The 13,674-nt window shown below is 57.5% G+C and overlaps 1 long non-coding RNA gene across 1 annotated transcript; it reads left to right on the forward strand.

Moving 5' to 3' along the window:
* The first annotated feature begins 4,601 nt into the window (after nt 1-4,601).
* Nucleotides 4,602-13,535, forward strand: LOC116661287. Its single transcript, XR_004317132.1, has 5 exons — nt 4,602-5,431; nt 6,509-6,576; nt 6,806-7,190; nt 8,757-8,844; nt 12,543-13,535. It is a non-coding gene; the product is annotated as an uncharacterized LOC116661287 (long non-coding RNA).
* The last annotated feature ends 139 nt before the right edge of the window (nt 13,536-13,674 follow it).

Below are 13,674 nucleotides of genomic sequence, written 5' to 3' on the forward strand. Positions count from 1 at the left end.
CAGCTCTGACACGCGTGGTTGTGTGTGTCTGTGTCACTTCATCCTCGGGGCGGACTCCCATCAGGACCCAGGGGTGAGCTGGGCCCCGGTACCGTCACCTTGGTTTGGGGGATGGGGGCTGTAGGGAACGGCCCAGCCAGGCCTGTCTCACCCTCCTCGAGTGTCCAGCCCTTGGCGCCGGCACCGTCTTGGACCCCCGGGTTACGCTGGTTGTGGTCTCCCTCCAGACGCTGGACCCGGGCCGCAGGCGAACTGCAGTTGGTGGGAAAATGGTGGAGCCCCTGTGACCACGAGAGGCCAGGAGAGGGGGCTTCCAGCCTTCCAGTGCTCTCCTTCCTGCCCAGTTTAGTCTTCACTCTGGGTTCCTGGGAGGGCATCTGTCGTTGGGGGAGGGGCGTCAACAGAAAGGAGCTGTACCATCAGTCGGCTTTCTTCTGAGACCAAGACTCCTGGGTGGTTTTATCTTCAAATAACTGGCCTTGTCAGTAATGTCTCCCAGTAAAACGTCTACCACGAGCGTCCCAGCTCCAAATCTGTTCTCCACGCAGCTTTATACCTTCAAGCATCACAGCCTGGAAAACGTGAACAACTTGACTCCAGACTGGAATTCCCAGCGGCACCCTCCTGCTGTGGCGAGAATGCCTCACCACACGCTGCCGTGCAGCTCTGTCCCATGGTCGCTCTGTCCCCAGCAGGAACCTAGCTGAGTGCCCTTAGGGTGCCTCCCTCAGTATCTCAACAGGACCAAAACAAGCTCCTCCCAGAGGCCCGTGTCCCAAGCCCCGGTCAGCGGCTGGTGCTGACCCAGCCCTGTTTTCAGAGCCGCTGTTAAGCCCCCCACCGTGGTTTCCGCCCTGACACCAACATTATCCTACCCCCGGGCTGCTTGCTTCAACTTGGAGCGTGCAGAAGCTGCAGGGCAAGGTTTAGGGGAAAGGAAGGGAGCCGGTCACAAGTTGTCGATGAAGATTACTCTTGGAAGTTCCGCAGGAGCCTTCCGTCCTCACGCTTGGAAACAAACCAGAGGCCGTCTTGTGAACATCGTGTGTCTCCAGACAGTCCCTGTGGTTGGGAGGTCCCCTTGGGGCTTGGGGTCCTCGTGTCATAGTCAGCATACTCACCGCACTCACTGAAATGAGGTGCTTTTCACCGCATTGAGCAGTTACCCAGTGCCAGGCTCCTGGAGGCGACTTCACCCCAAAGTCTGGAGAGGAGAATGGCCTGCGGCAGACATCCAGGTGTCCACTCTGCCCCGGCCCCCGGGCGGTCTCCCCCCAGCCGCATGGTCTTCCCTTGCGCTTTGAAAGGGGGAGCCTGTGCATCTGTTTTGGTGCCCCCTCTTCCAAGGCTCACTCCTGGTTTCCTTCGGCGGTTCCGGCAGGAGTCTTCAGTGCGGGTGGACTACATGGTGCTAGCTGAGAGGGCAGCTGGGGAGCCCTGGACCTGGCTGCGTGTGGCAACCGAAACCCCTGCATCCGGGGTACGGGTGTAAGTTCAGGTGCCTTGGGGAGGCCTTCTTGCTTCTAGAACAGCATTGCCTGCTGCTGGAATCTTGGAATTGAACCTCGTTCTGGACAGCTAGTGGCAAGGACGAAATAATCAGTCCAGCCAGTTAGAGCTGGATGTTAATTTTAAAAGCTCTGGAATCGGTCCCTTGGGTTATACTCAAGTCTTTTGCTTTGGGAAGGAGTTGAGTTGGCAGGAAAGCAAGGATCCGTCCCAGCCCCCAGAACTAAGATGAAGCCCGGATCACCATCCCGTTCTCAGTGTTTATTAAATACCCTGTGTGCCTGGCACTCAGTAGTTACCAGCGGTACAGAAGGAAAAATACAGCTTCGTCAGCAGACTGCGCGATAAAGGGAGCAGAACCGAGCCGAACGGATGCAGTGCTGGGCTGACAGCTGTCTTCCCTCCTGGTGGTGGACTCCGGGCGGAGGGGGTTGACGGCTGGTTCCCTTCGGTCTCTGCCTAGTTTTCTCTGAGTCCTTATTCTAGCTTGAATCCCTCCCTCCCCTTTCACCCTGCTCCTCACGGACTGAACTAAAGTGACGAGAACGCAGAAAATTCCACCTCCAGAAACCCGTGTGACGTGAAAGGCCATTACCTAGAGACGGCACTGGAGTGCAGGGATGGAACTGGCTTGGAGGGGCCCTGCGTGAGCCCGCCTCTGCACTCCCCGGGAGTCGGGGGTCCTTGTGGTCCCGCGACCCAGTGATGGTTCTGGGCGTCCCCTGAGGGTCGTTAGAAATGCAGATTCTGAATCTGAATCAAAGAGAGATGGGGTCTCGGCGGCCTATATATACCTGGTGGTTCTGATGCAAACGAGTCTGGGGGCTGCAGGCCTCAGGTTGGCTGGTCTGACCCGATGACGGTGTCACTGATAAGCTGGGAAGTTCGCCCCACGCTCTGCTGTTGGCTGTGAAGGTCGCTCTGTTCCAGGCCCGGGAAGGACTGGGAGTGGGCCGGCCCCGCCCCTGACGCCTGCCTCTGCTTCCCCGTCCCATCATCAGACCGCTGGGCACTCCGGCGTCTTGCTGTCCTGTTGTTTCTGCTGTCTGTCCACCCGTTTACTCCCTGTGATCTCCCAGAACTGCTGTTGTGATTATTCAGCAGACTCTAGTGGCCTTGTGTTTGGCTTTGCAATGCCCTAAGCCTACGGTTGCCAGTCTAGGCTGCTGGGGCCGACCCCCAGGAGGTTTTCTTTGGTCTGGGGTGCAGCCTGGGCGTCAGGACTTTCCAGAGTTTCCCTGGTAACTGCCGTGCAGTTGGCATTGACAGCCGCTGCCCAGAACCAGCGCACTGAGGGGGACTCGTTAGGGTCAGACCCTGGGGCCCCCGTTGGGGTGGGTCCTGAGACCGTCCTCACCGCCCACCCCGCCTGCTCCTCAGAGAGGGGGCGCCTTCCATGGTCCTCTGGCTTCCGTGTGCTTTTCCCAGTCTTTGCCTGTTTTTCTTTTCTGCTGGTAATGTCCCCTCCCCAAGCCCACCACACCTCCCGCCTCCTGCTCCTCCTTCCCGTGACTGGTGGTCAGTTTACTGCTCAGATGAGACCCTCTCTGTCTGCATCCGGACTCTGCAGCAGACTGGCGTCTTTACTGCCGTCCTGCCGTCTGGCCCCTGCCTTCCCGGACCTGCTGCCTGGGCCACTCCCCTTCACAGCCCTCAGGGCCTCCTGGGGCTGCTCTCCCTGGAGGGCTTCCCGGCTCCCTCCCTTCTCCTCCGGCCCGTTTCATTCTCACCTGTAACCTCAGCTGTCACTCTGCGGCTGGCAACACGTCCCCCTTCAGCTCTGACACCCTTTCCAAACTGTCAACGCTGACACCCATATGACCTGCTGCTGTCTTGTGATTTTGTTTTTAATCCTTCAATTAGCAAACAATTTGCAATTTTATTTCCTACACCTTGTCTGTATATAAAACGCTTTCTTAACCATTTGATTATAATTCACATTAATGCCATCACCTTCCCCTGCCCTCCAGTGCCTCCCATTCACGTTTAAATGTGATAGACTAGCCTCAGTGCTCACCTCTTTTCCTTTTTGTGGTGGTAAAGCACACACATTTGGCCACTTCAGCCATTTTTTCAGGTGTGCAATTTGGGTGCATTAAGTCTATTCACATTGTTAGCAGCCACTGCCACCATCCACCTCCAGAAGGTTTTATCCCAGACTGAAACTGTCCCCATCAAACACTTAACTCGCCACCCTCCCCGCCCCTGGTGGCCACCGCTCTCCGTTCTGTCTGGTCCCCACCGCCGCGGGTAGCTCTCGTGGGTGGAACCTACAAGACTGGTCCTTTTGTGTCTGGGTCATGTCACTGAGCAGTGTCCTCACAGTGCACCTGTGTTGTAACGGGTCAGAACCTCCTTCCTTTTGAGTCTGAGTGCCCTCCTTTGTGTTCACCCATCATCCCGTGGGTGGGTCCTTCTTGGTTACGTGAGCATGGGTGCACGGGCCCTGCTTTCAGACCCAGGAGTGGGGCTGTTGTGTCGTAAGGTGACTCCGTTTAACTTTTTGAGGGATGCCATGTCTTCCACAGTGGCTGCACCGCCTCAGCCCGACCACCAGAGCCCCAGGGTCGTTCCCCGAATCCCTGCACCGGCTCTGACTGTGGTGCGGGCACCCCAGCAGGGGGAGGGAGCTCCTTTCTTGCAGACTCCCACGCCCGCTTTGTTGGCTGCACTTTAAACACAGGTCATCAGCTGAGCTTGTCTTCCCTCCTGTCTCTTACCTGCCACCCCTGATGCTCCAACTTGGAGTAAACCTAGTACCTGCTGCCCGCCCCCCAGCTTTAATCAGCAACCAGCCCTGTTGCTTCTCCACAGAAGTCACTTCCGTCCCTTTCCCTCCGCATGCAGGCTCTCCTTTAACCTCTTGCCTGGATTGTTGTAATGCCTCCACCCGTCCCTCGGTGCTGCTGGAAACCTGAACTGTGACCCCCAAGCCCAACCCCACCCCCCACCCAGCAGTCCATTGCCCACCGGGAAAGGGAGGTATCAAGTTCTCTACATCGAAGTGTAAGTCTCATCTCATAGAGGAGGAAGCAGGACCAGGGAAGTTAGATGACTTTTTTAAGGTCACACAGCCAGTGGGTGGTAACGAGTTCACCCAGTTCAAAAAGCAGCTGAGTGCAAATGGCAAAACCCGCTCTGCGCTGCCTCCTGTGACCCTAGCAACCCCGGGGTATGGTGCCCAGCTTTTCTGCAGACGAAAAGCACTGAGTTAAATAACTTGTCTAAAGTCCCAGTAACTTGGGAGCTGGAATTTAACCTGGGTCCCCGATGCCAAAGCCTGTGCCACGCTGACCCTTGTGGCAAGGTCCTCCCCCGTCGGGACCCACATGGCTGACCGCTCCCCGCCCTCCATGGCCTTCATGATGAGCCACTAGGGAAGCCCAACATCACCCATGACTCCTCCCTGGAGCCTTTCCACCTCCAAGTTTGCAGCTCAGGTGTAACGACTTTCAAAGGGCAAGGAAGGTGCCAAACCAGCCTGCAGCACCCCCACCCCCTGCCCAGAAGCGCTTGCTAAATGGACAAAGTGTATCCATCCGTGCAGAGGGAAGCTGCACTCCTGAAAGACAAACCTGCAGCTGGAGGAGTCGGAGCGGGGCGCTGGTTTTCATTTGTCCTCCTCCCTGACCTCCGTGCCTCTGCGCGGGTGTTGAGTCTCCCCTTGCCCCCTAAGTCGCCTTGAGCAAATCCCTCCCAGTTTGACTTCAGGTCCCAAGTAAACGACCGCCTGGGGAGGGGGGCCAGGCTCCGTTCAAACCCACCTGTTCCCTGTTCGCAGGTGCAGGAGGGGGAGGCTGGGGACTGAGGACCAGAGCCCACCTCAGGGAAAGGGCTGCTGTGGGCAGAAGGGGGGACCGCAGACCAGCCCCCGAGCCAGCACGTCGGGCCGTCGAGACAGGCGGAAGCGCTGGCCGAGCAGGTGAGAGCGTCAAGCCCGGAGTGCGGAGGAAGAGCCTCTTCCGGCAAATAAGCAGCAGGGGGAGGGCCCTCTGCTTCTCAGAGGAGGGTGGGCGGGAGGAAGGGCAGCCCCTCCGGCAGCCAGTTTGGGCACTGCTGGTGTCAGGCTCAGTCCTGGAGGCCTGCAGGAGGCAGTGAGGAAGCGCAGATTTGGGCCCTGCGATGCAGCGTCCAGGCGGGGCGCGGATTTCAGCTGCAGCCCAGGGCTGGGCTGTAACTGGGTGTCACGCAGGACCACGAAAGACAAGGTTGCAGGGGCCCATGAGGGGAGGCTGGAGCTAGAGAACGACCATCCTCGGCAGGTGGGACGGGAAAGGGTGGCCGTCCGTCCGGGTTGGTTCGGGGCTCAGAGGGGGGTGGGGGGCGGGACCGACTCGGCAGGGCGCAGAAAGGATCCCAGAGACTCAGACCGCGTCTCCACCGTAAGGGGGGGTCCCCCCAGTCCACTGTGGACAAAGGACTTTGTAAAATACAATAAAAATAATTACTAGAAAAATAGGATTTTTAGAAAGATAAAAGCCCACATCTGTAAGATTCTAAAACATGGAATCACTCAAGTTGCCCTAAAGATTCTAAACATGGACTCAACTTCTGTAGGGGTCTAGCCCAGCCCAGCAGCGCCAGCTGTAGAAGAAGGCCACCCAGTCGGCGGTGGGGTGGCATGGGGACGGAGGGAAAGAGAGGGTGGGGGCTGGGGGCTGGGGCAGAGGCTGAGCTGGGGGCACTCAGGGGTCCTGAGCCAGCGGATGGGAGCCCCCAGTGCCGGCCTGTTCAGGATGGGTGTGTGGAAGGAAGGGGCACTGCCGAGAGGATTCTAGGGGCACCAGGGACCCAGGGAAGCCGGTTAGAGGAGGCTGGGGGCCCCAGGAGTCGAGGCGCCACGAGACAGTGGAGGCATCACCCCCGGCAGCCCCCCAGGCTGCGGCTCTGAGACACTGAGACCCGGGGCCTCTTTCAAAACGTGATCCTGGGAAGCAGCGCGTTGGGAAAATTGGTGTCGTTTCCCCGTGGTTCCTGGACGTTTCTCCTTCTATTTAAGAACCTAAGGGGGAATTGATCCGTGTCTGAGCACTGAGTGTCTGGCTGTCTCCTGGGGAAGCAGACAGGGTGAGTGCCCCCAACCCCGGCTCTGATGCTGGGGGACAGTCTGCAGTCGTGGGGGGGGGGGCAGCTCCCGGCTGGTGCCTCGGTGTGTCCCTCAGCCCTGGACGGTCACCGCGCAGGCCCCCTTCCTTTAGACAGTTGCCTCCCCGTCAAGCCCTGCTGTGCTCCCCCGCCCCTCCCTCCAGTTCCCTGACTCCTAACTGGCCTTTCACCCGAAATTTCCTTTTCTCAGCCCTTTCTTCCAGAGTTCTTGTCCTCGGGCCACATTCAACATGGCGTTTTCCTCCTTTAAGGCACCCAGTGTGTTCTCCCCGCCGGACATCACTGTGGTCTGATACTTCGGGGGCACCCACCCCGGCCCCGCTCCACCCTCCCCGAGCCCCGTGTCCCCGCCCCTTTCTTCTGGCCTGGACCCCAGAGCCCAGGAGGTCTCGGAAGGGCCGAGCGGGCTGGTCCTCCCACCCGGATGCCCAGCGGGCCGTGAGCTACCAACGGGCTTCCGTCCAGCTGCGCGGCTGGGGCCGGGGGCGCCGCGTGCTCGGACGGTCTGTGCGCACGGGCTTGCCGGCTGGTCGACGTTGGGTCGTGAGAAAACCCGTCATCTCTCACGATGCGAGGTGAGGCGAAGCCGGGCGGGGGGTGGGGGGCGGCGAGCGTGGAGGCCAACAGGCTCTCCCAACCCTGCCCAGTGGCCCCGTCCCAGCCAGGCCAGCGGCCCCCTGTGGGGACGGGGTCGGGGGTCACCAGGCCCTGGAGCCGGGAGGCCGAGGAGAGGGGCGCCCGGTCACCGGGGGACCGGCCGTGGCTCCCCGGCCCCCATCCCCCCGCGATGCGCCCTCCTCCCCGCCGCCTGGAGTCACAGCGAAGCTCATCCACGGGGCGTGGCCGGGGCTCGCGGGGTGACCGCCGTCTCCGCATCCACTTGGCCGAGACGCGACTGCAGAAGCAGCGCGGCAGGAAACCTCCGGACGGGCGCCCGTGGGCGGGAGGGGCGCGGCCCGCAGGTTTAGGGCGCGGCCGGGGGCGGGGCGGGGGGAAGGGGCGGGGCTGGGGGCGCGCAGGCACTAGGGGTTGGGACGCGGGGGCCTCCCTCCGCTTCCAGGGCGCGGCAGAGGGCTTCGCGGGCCTGGACGGAGTTGGGAGGGCACGAGGAGGGGTTTTGGCGCAAAACCAGCAACTCGCGGGGTCGTGGAAATTCGCTTTCCTCCGTGCGGGGCGCCCAGGGCCTGGCCTGGGGCACCTGGACTCCGTTTCTGTTTCGCGAGCCCCTGTCCTCTGGTCCCTTAGGTGAGGACTGGAGGCACCATCGAGACCCAGAGCAGCCCTGGGCCCCATCCCAGGACGTCTGCGGCCTCACAGTGGGTGCGGGAAGCAAGTGAGCCCCCATCCCACCCCCGACCTTAAGGGCTGCAAGTGTCCTGCTCCAACAGGGGCAAAGAGGGGCAGTGCTGTCCCTGTCCCCTTAAGTGGCCCCACCAATCAGCACCGATCAGCACGACCATGATTATTATGCCTTAAAAAGTGGACACAAAGCCAGAGTAGTTGGGAGAGAACAGAGATGCTGTTGCCCCTGCAAAGTCATCACCTGTGTGACCCTCAGAGCTGCCAGCAGGACTGGGCTCGCCCTATGGACACCAATCCCTGTCCCTCATTATTCTTGAGCTTAATCTGGAGAACTGCTCATTTGTGGACAGAGGTGGGCGGCAGGAGTGAGACAGAACCACCTGCAGCTGCTGCAGGAAGGAGCCTGTAAAGGAAGCCAGGCACAGTCCGGCGGGAGGGGAAAGGACATTTCAACACAACAGGCAGAGGAGGCCTCCTTGACACCCCCCCCCCAGGGGCCCCTTATCCCAGAAACGCACTGGCCGTTTACTTGCGGGGGCAGTGGTGAACCTGACCTTCCCCACCCTGGAGAAGACATCAAGCCAGCAGCCAATGCCTGGATGGCAGGTGCGCCATGTCTGTTCTGGAAAGCAGCAGGGATGGGATGGCAGGTGGGCCTCCGCCCACCCGTCTGACGTGTGGACGTGGACACAAATGGCCGAGGGCTAGCGTGTGTTTGGCAGATGGAAGTGAAGGGAGAAAGTGAGCTACTGTAATTTGGAAGTTCTAGACAGACAAAGACAGGTAGTAGAGAAGACGCAGACACACAGTCATCAACCGCTGATGACTTTTCCTTTCAGTGTCATTGAGCCCTAGCGGACACACGGCGCTCTGTAAGCTTAAGGTGGACAGCCTTACGCCCGGGATCCATACGCTGCAGCAACCACAGTAAGTCTGGCTGACATCCATCATCTCATATGGTTAAACAGTGTTTTCCTTGTGATGAGAACTTTTAGAAGCTACTCTCGCAACTTTCAAATATTCAGCATTTTTTTTCAGTAGAGTATGATTCACTGTCGTCACCATGCTGTACATCACATCGCTGGGACTTACATACCTTTTAGAAGTTTGTACCCTTTGACCCCCTGCACCCAATTCACTCACTCCCTGCCTCCTGCCTCTGGGAACCACAAATGGGTCTCTTTTTCTGAGTTTGGGTTTTAAGATTCCACATGTAAGTGAAATGACACAGCATTTGTCTCTGAATTATCTCACTTAGTATAAGGCCCATCCAAGTGGTTGCAAATGACAGCATTTCCTTCTTTTTTATGGCTGAGTAATGTTCCCTTGTATGTATGTACCACATCTCCTTTATCCCTTCATCCATCCACAGACACATCGGTTGCTTGGCTATACTGGCTATTATAAATAATGCTGTGATGAACACAGGTGCACGAAAATCTTTTTGAATTACCATTTTTGTTTTCTTTGGAAAAACACCCAGTTTACATTCCCTAGAACTGTGCACAAGGGCTCCCTTTTCTCCATGTCCTCACCAACACTTATTTGTTGTCTTTCTTCTGGCAGGTGTGAGGTGGTACCTCACTGTGGTTTTCATTTGATTTCCCCAGTGATTATTTTGAGCATCTTTTTGTGTGTCTGTTGGCCATTTGAGTATCTAATCTGAAAAATGTCTACTCAGGTCCTTTGCCCACTTTTAAATTGGATTATTTGGGGGATTTTTTGCTATTGAGTTGCCTGAGTTCTTTGCATATTTTGGATACTTGCTCCTCATCAGACAGGTGCAATTATGTCCCCCCCCCCAACATAGCTGCCTTTTCATTTTGTCGAGGTTTATGTGGGATGACGCCCCCACGTGTTTCTTTGTGCTTCTGTTGCCTGTGCTTTCGGTGACCAATGTTAAGGAAATTTTCTCCGTTTTCTTCTAGAAGTTTTATGATTTCAGGTCTTGCATTTAAGTCTTTAATCCATTTTGAGTTAGTTTCGTGCATGGTGCAAGATAGGGGTCGTTTCATTCTTTTACACGTGAATGTGCAGTTTTCCCAGCACTGTTTATTGGAGGGACTGTCATTTCTCCAGTAAGTATCCTGACTCCCTTGACTGCAAATGCAGCGGTTGGTTGGTTTCTGGGCTCTGGATTCTGTTTTGTTGATCTGTGTCTGTTCTTATGCTGATGATTTTAAAGCCATCACCTCTGGACCCTCTCTGGTTCTCTCCCTGCTTCCCACTGCCCTCCTGACATTTCTCAAGGGATCAGGAAGGACTGAATCCCTGCAGTGGGTTATTTCATCATCCTGGTCTCAAACTCCCTGGCAGCTTGTTCTAAATTTAGTCTCCTATCTTCAAGGAGACTGAGCCTGAGGGCCAGGGGATCACCCATCTAGCTGGGTGGGTGGCAGCCAAAGCCCCAACTCCCAAGGGCGGGTAGCCAGTCCAGGGCGGGGGCAGCAAGGTGGGCGTGTGACTGAAGGAGCCACCATTGCCCACAGGACACGGAAGCTGAAGCTGGAGACACTGGTGGGATGTGGAGCTGGGATGTGCCAGGTGGGGTCACCTGTCTCATGGAAATGCTTGATTCAGCTGCAGGATGCTGGGTCCCTGCGTGAGGCCGATCCCCCCTGCACGTGGGGTCAGGATACGTTTCCCAGTGTTCACACCCATTTGCTAGCCTGTGCCCCAGCCTCCCAGGTCAGTAGAGACTTCCTGGTTCCCATTCTGGATTTTAACAAGTAGCAGGAGTCTCATTTAGGAGGGACAGAGGGTCCCCAGTACCTCTACCCCTCCCTTGGCATTTAGTCTCGGTTTTCTCATGATTGTGAGAAATGCCAACACCTGCTCAAGATCACATCCGTCGACAGGAGTTACATTTTGCTACCAAAGCCGGCCTTTTGTGGGAAGGCCCTCAAAGGGAGAAAAGTTTGGCCCTTTTCTAAATCCGGGTCCTCTCAAAGACACAGTGGTCTATCCCGTGGAAGGAGGCCTGCCTGGTGGGGGCACAGGGGATGTCTCCCCAGGGAGAGGCACAGGCCGGTGAGATGGGCTTGACACAGGACCTGGCAGGGTCCCCAGTAAGTGTGTGTCTCCCCGCAAACCAGCTGAGACACACGAGGTTCTGGAATTCCCCGGAGTTCCACGCCGGGTCAGACCAGCCTGAAGCAGACAAAACTGCAGGAAGAATGAAGTTCTGTAACGTTGTGTCCGCTCCTGGACAGAAACCTCAGTTTTCCTAAACACTCAGAAAGAAGTAAAAGGCCATGGATGAACGAGTAAATCACGGCCACACAGAGCTGACCATGGGGAAGGTAACGTTTGGTGACTGACTACATCCTTGAGGCTGATCGTTTGAGACCGGCACCTCAATTTCTAAAGATGGGAAAAGAAGTAGTAACCAGCTTCTCAGTATGAAATGCTGCTCTGCTGGATACCAGACAAAACTGGGGCAGGAAACAGCTTCCTTTTAGGACCCATGACCTAGGCAAAGCACCTCAAACACTGAGAATGAAGAAACCAGGCACACAACTCCAGTGCAGTGAGGCCGCAGTCACCAAGGGGCCGGCAGCATTTGAGACGCTTGTGCTCAATCCTCAGGAAAAAATTCCGTTCTGCTTCTTAGATGTTTAACTCACCAAACCATGGGCTCTGAGTTACTCCACTAAAAAAGACTGACACTGAAAGAATGGAAGTCTATAAAATGGGACGTGTTCCCCTAATCTTAGAATCCAAGAGAAAGGAGGCCCCCACTTAAGTCAGAAGAGTTTTTGAAAAACAAGTTGTAAATTAGCCTGGTTTATAAATTAGGCAGAAGGTATATGGGACGTGGGAGTCCCATGTCCCGAAGTGCAGACAGGTTTAGAGGTGGCTGAGGACTGGGAGACAGGTAGAAACACAGCTTTAACAGGACAGGGAATTGGGGTGGGGGTACCCGGAGCTCCCTGGAGAGACTGAGCGGCAGGCAGAGCTGTCCCTGGGAAGCACCCTGCGCAACAGGACAACTTCCTCGGATGATCCTCGCAGTTTCTGGGAGAGGTGCCAGCCCGGCCCGAGCTTCCCCCCGAGGGTCTGGGGGTCTGCCTGCCACCTCCCCAGCCCTGGCCTCCAGGTCCTACAGTACCGGCTCTGCTCCCTCCTGCAAGTGCTGTGAGGAGGGCCTGGCAGGGCTCCACGAGGGCTTGGGAGCCACGCTCCTCAGGTCTCCTGCCCAGCTCAGAGGCAGAGGCCCAGTGGACAGGGAGAGGGAACCAGGGCCCAGGGAGTTGGTGCTCACCCACGTGCGCACTGGGTGTCCTGTGGCCCAGATGCACCCAGGAAGCCCACTGACAAAGGCCCAAGGACCATTTATAAGTAAAGAGCTGGCAGACACTCAGCTTTCTTTGCTACTTGGCCAAAACCCTTGGTTGGTCAGAAGCGCCCAGGCCAGGGGCTGGTTTTCTCCCGTAAGTGGGGCAGCCTGCCCGTCCATTGGGGCATAGCATTTCCTGGTCTGAGTCTGTGTTCAGCTCCCCGGGGTGCTGCAGGCAGAGTGCTGGGCAGAGGAGGGCAGACAAGCCCTTCTCCCTCCTGCCTCGACCCACAGATGCCCTCCCGCACATACTCCTTTCCCATTGTGACTTCCCACTGTTCCCCAGCCCGAGCCACCTGGAAGGCTGTCCTTGGCTCATGCCTTTGCGCCCGGCTGTATCACGAGCTCCACAGCAGCTGTCGCAGTGACACCTCTGACGGTAAGTGCACTGGAGACAGAGGGGCTTTGGGGTGGGCTTGCCTTGCAAGTGAGGTATGTGTGTAGCTGTCTACAGGGTGAATAGTGATTCTGCACTTTGGACCTGAAGACCAGGTAGGGTCACAACCTGCGGCCCCTGCACAAACTCAGCCAAGGGCGACTGTTACCCCTGACAAGCGCTCTGGCTTCTCGGTGCCTCCTGTCCCCCAGCAGGGTCTGGGCTCAGCTGTAAGCGACTGCTGCCATCTTAGACTCTGCAGCAGGAGGCACGAGCTACTCGACCTGAGCAGACAGCCTGTCTCGGGCAGCACCTCCTCTGGCCACATGCACCTGGGCCCCGGCCAGCGCCTGTCACCTGAGGGGCCGCCACGGTATACAGGGGCCAGAGAGGAAAAGGCCTCCCGTTGCAAGTCCCCCCGTGCAGAGCCAGCCTCAGGCCTCAGAAGGACACGAAAAGCAAGGTGTTCAATTTAGTTTTGAAAACTCGAATCCAAACGCTCAAGAAAGGCCTGGGTGAGGACAGCCTCTGTCCCAGGGAGACCCGTGTGCCCGTGTGGACCGCGGCTCCCTCCATGCTGTTGTCCACCCCCGCCTTCAGGGCCGCTCCTGCAGACCAGGCCCGGAGCACCCGCTGCAGCCTCGTCCTGGGATTAGCAAGAGAGGCTGCCCACCTCTCTGTTTCAGAACCGAACTGCACTGAAACGGCGCTCGCTCCTCTGCGTTACTCACCAGGGTGGAGAGCAGACACAGGGAGGCTGTACTTTCAAGACACGTTCAGTTTCAAGTCTTGATTCTGTCTCTTCATGACTGCATCCTGTGACAGTTTCCACCCCCCACCCCGAGAAAATGTTGTGCACCAAGACCTCGCACGTGAGACCCCAACCCTGCCGTCTGCTCACTGGATGCCTTTGGGGAGCTCTGAGTCGTCGGAGAGAAAAATAAATGAGTGGGAGGAGCCAAGGGACCTCTGTGAAAGGGTCTGGCCCAGCACACAGCACCTCTTCTCACCCCAAAACAGTAGTTTCCTTTCTGACTCTGCG

This window comes from Camelus ferus, chromosome 34, assembly GCF_009834535.1.
Source record: "Camelus ferus isolate YT-003-E chromosome 34, BCGSAC_Cfer_1.0, whole genome shotgun sequence".
NCBI lineage: Eukaryota > Metazoa > Chordata > Mammalia > Artiodactyla > Camelidae > Camelus > Camelus ferus.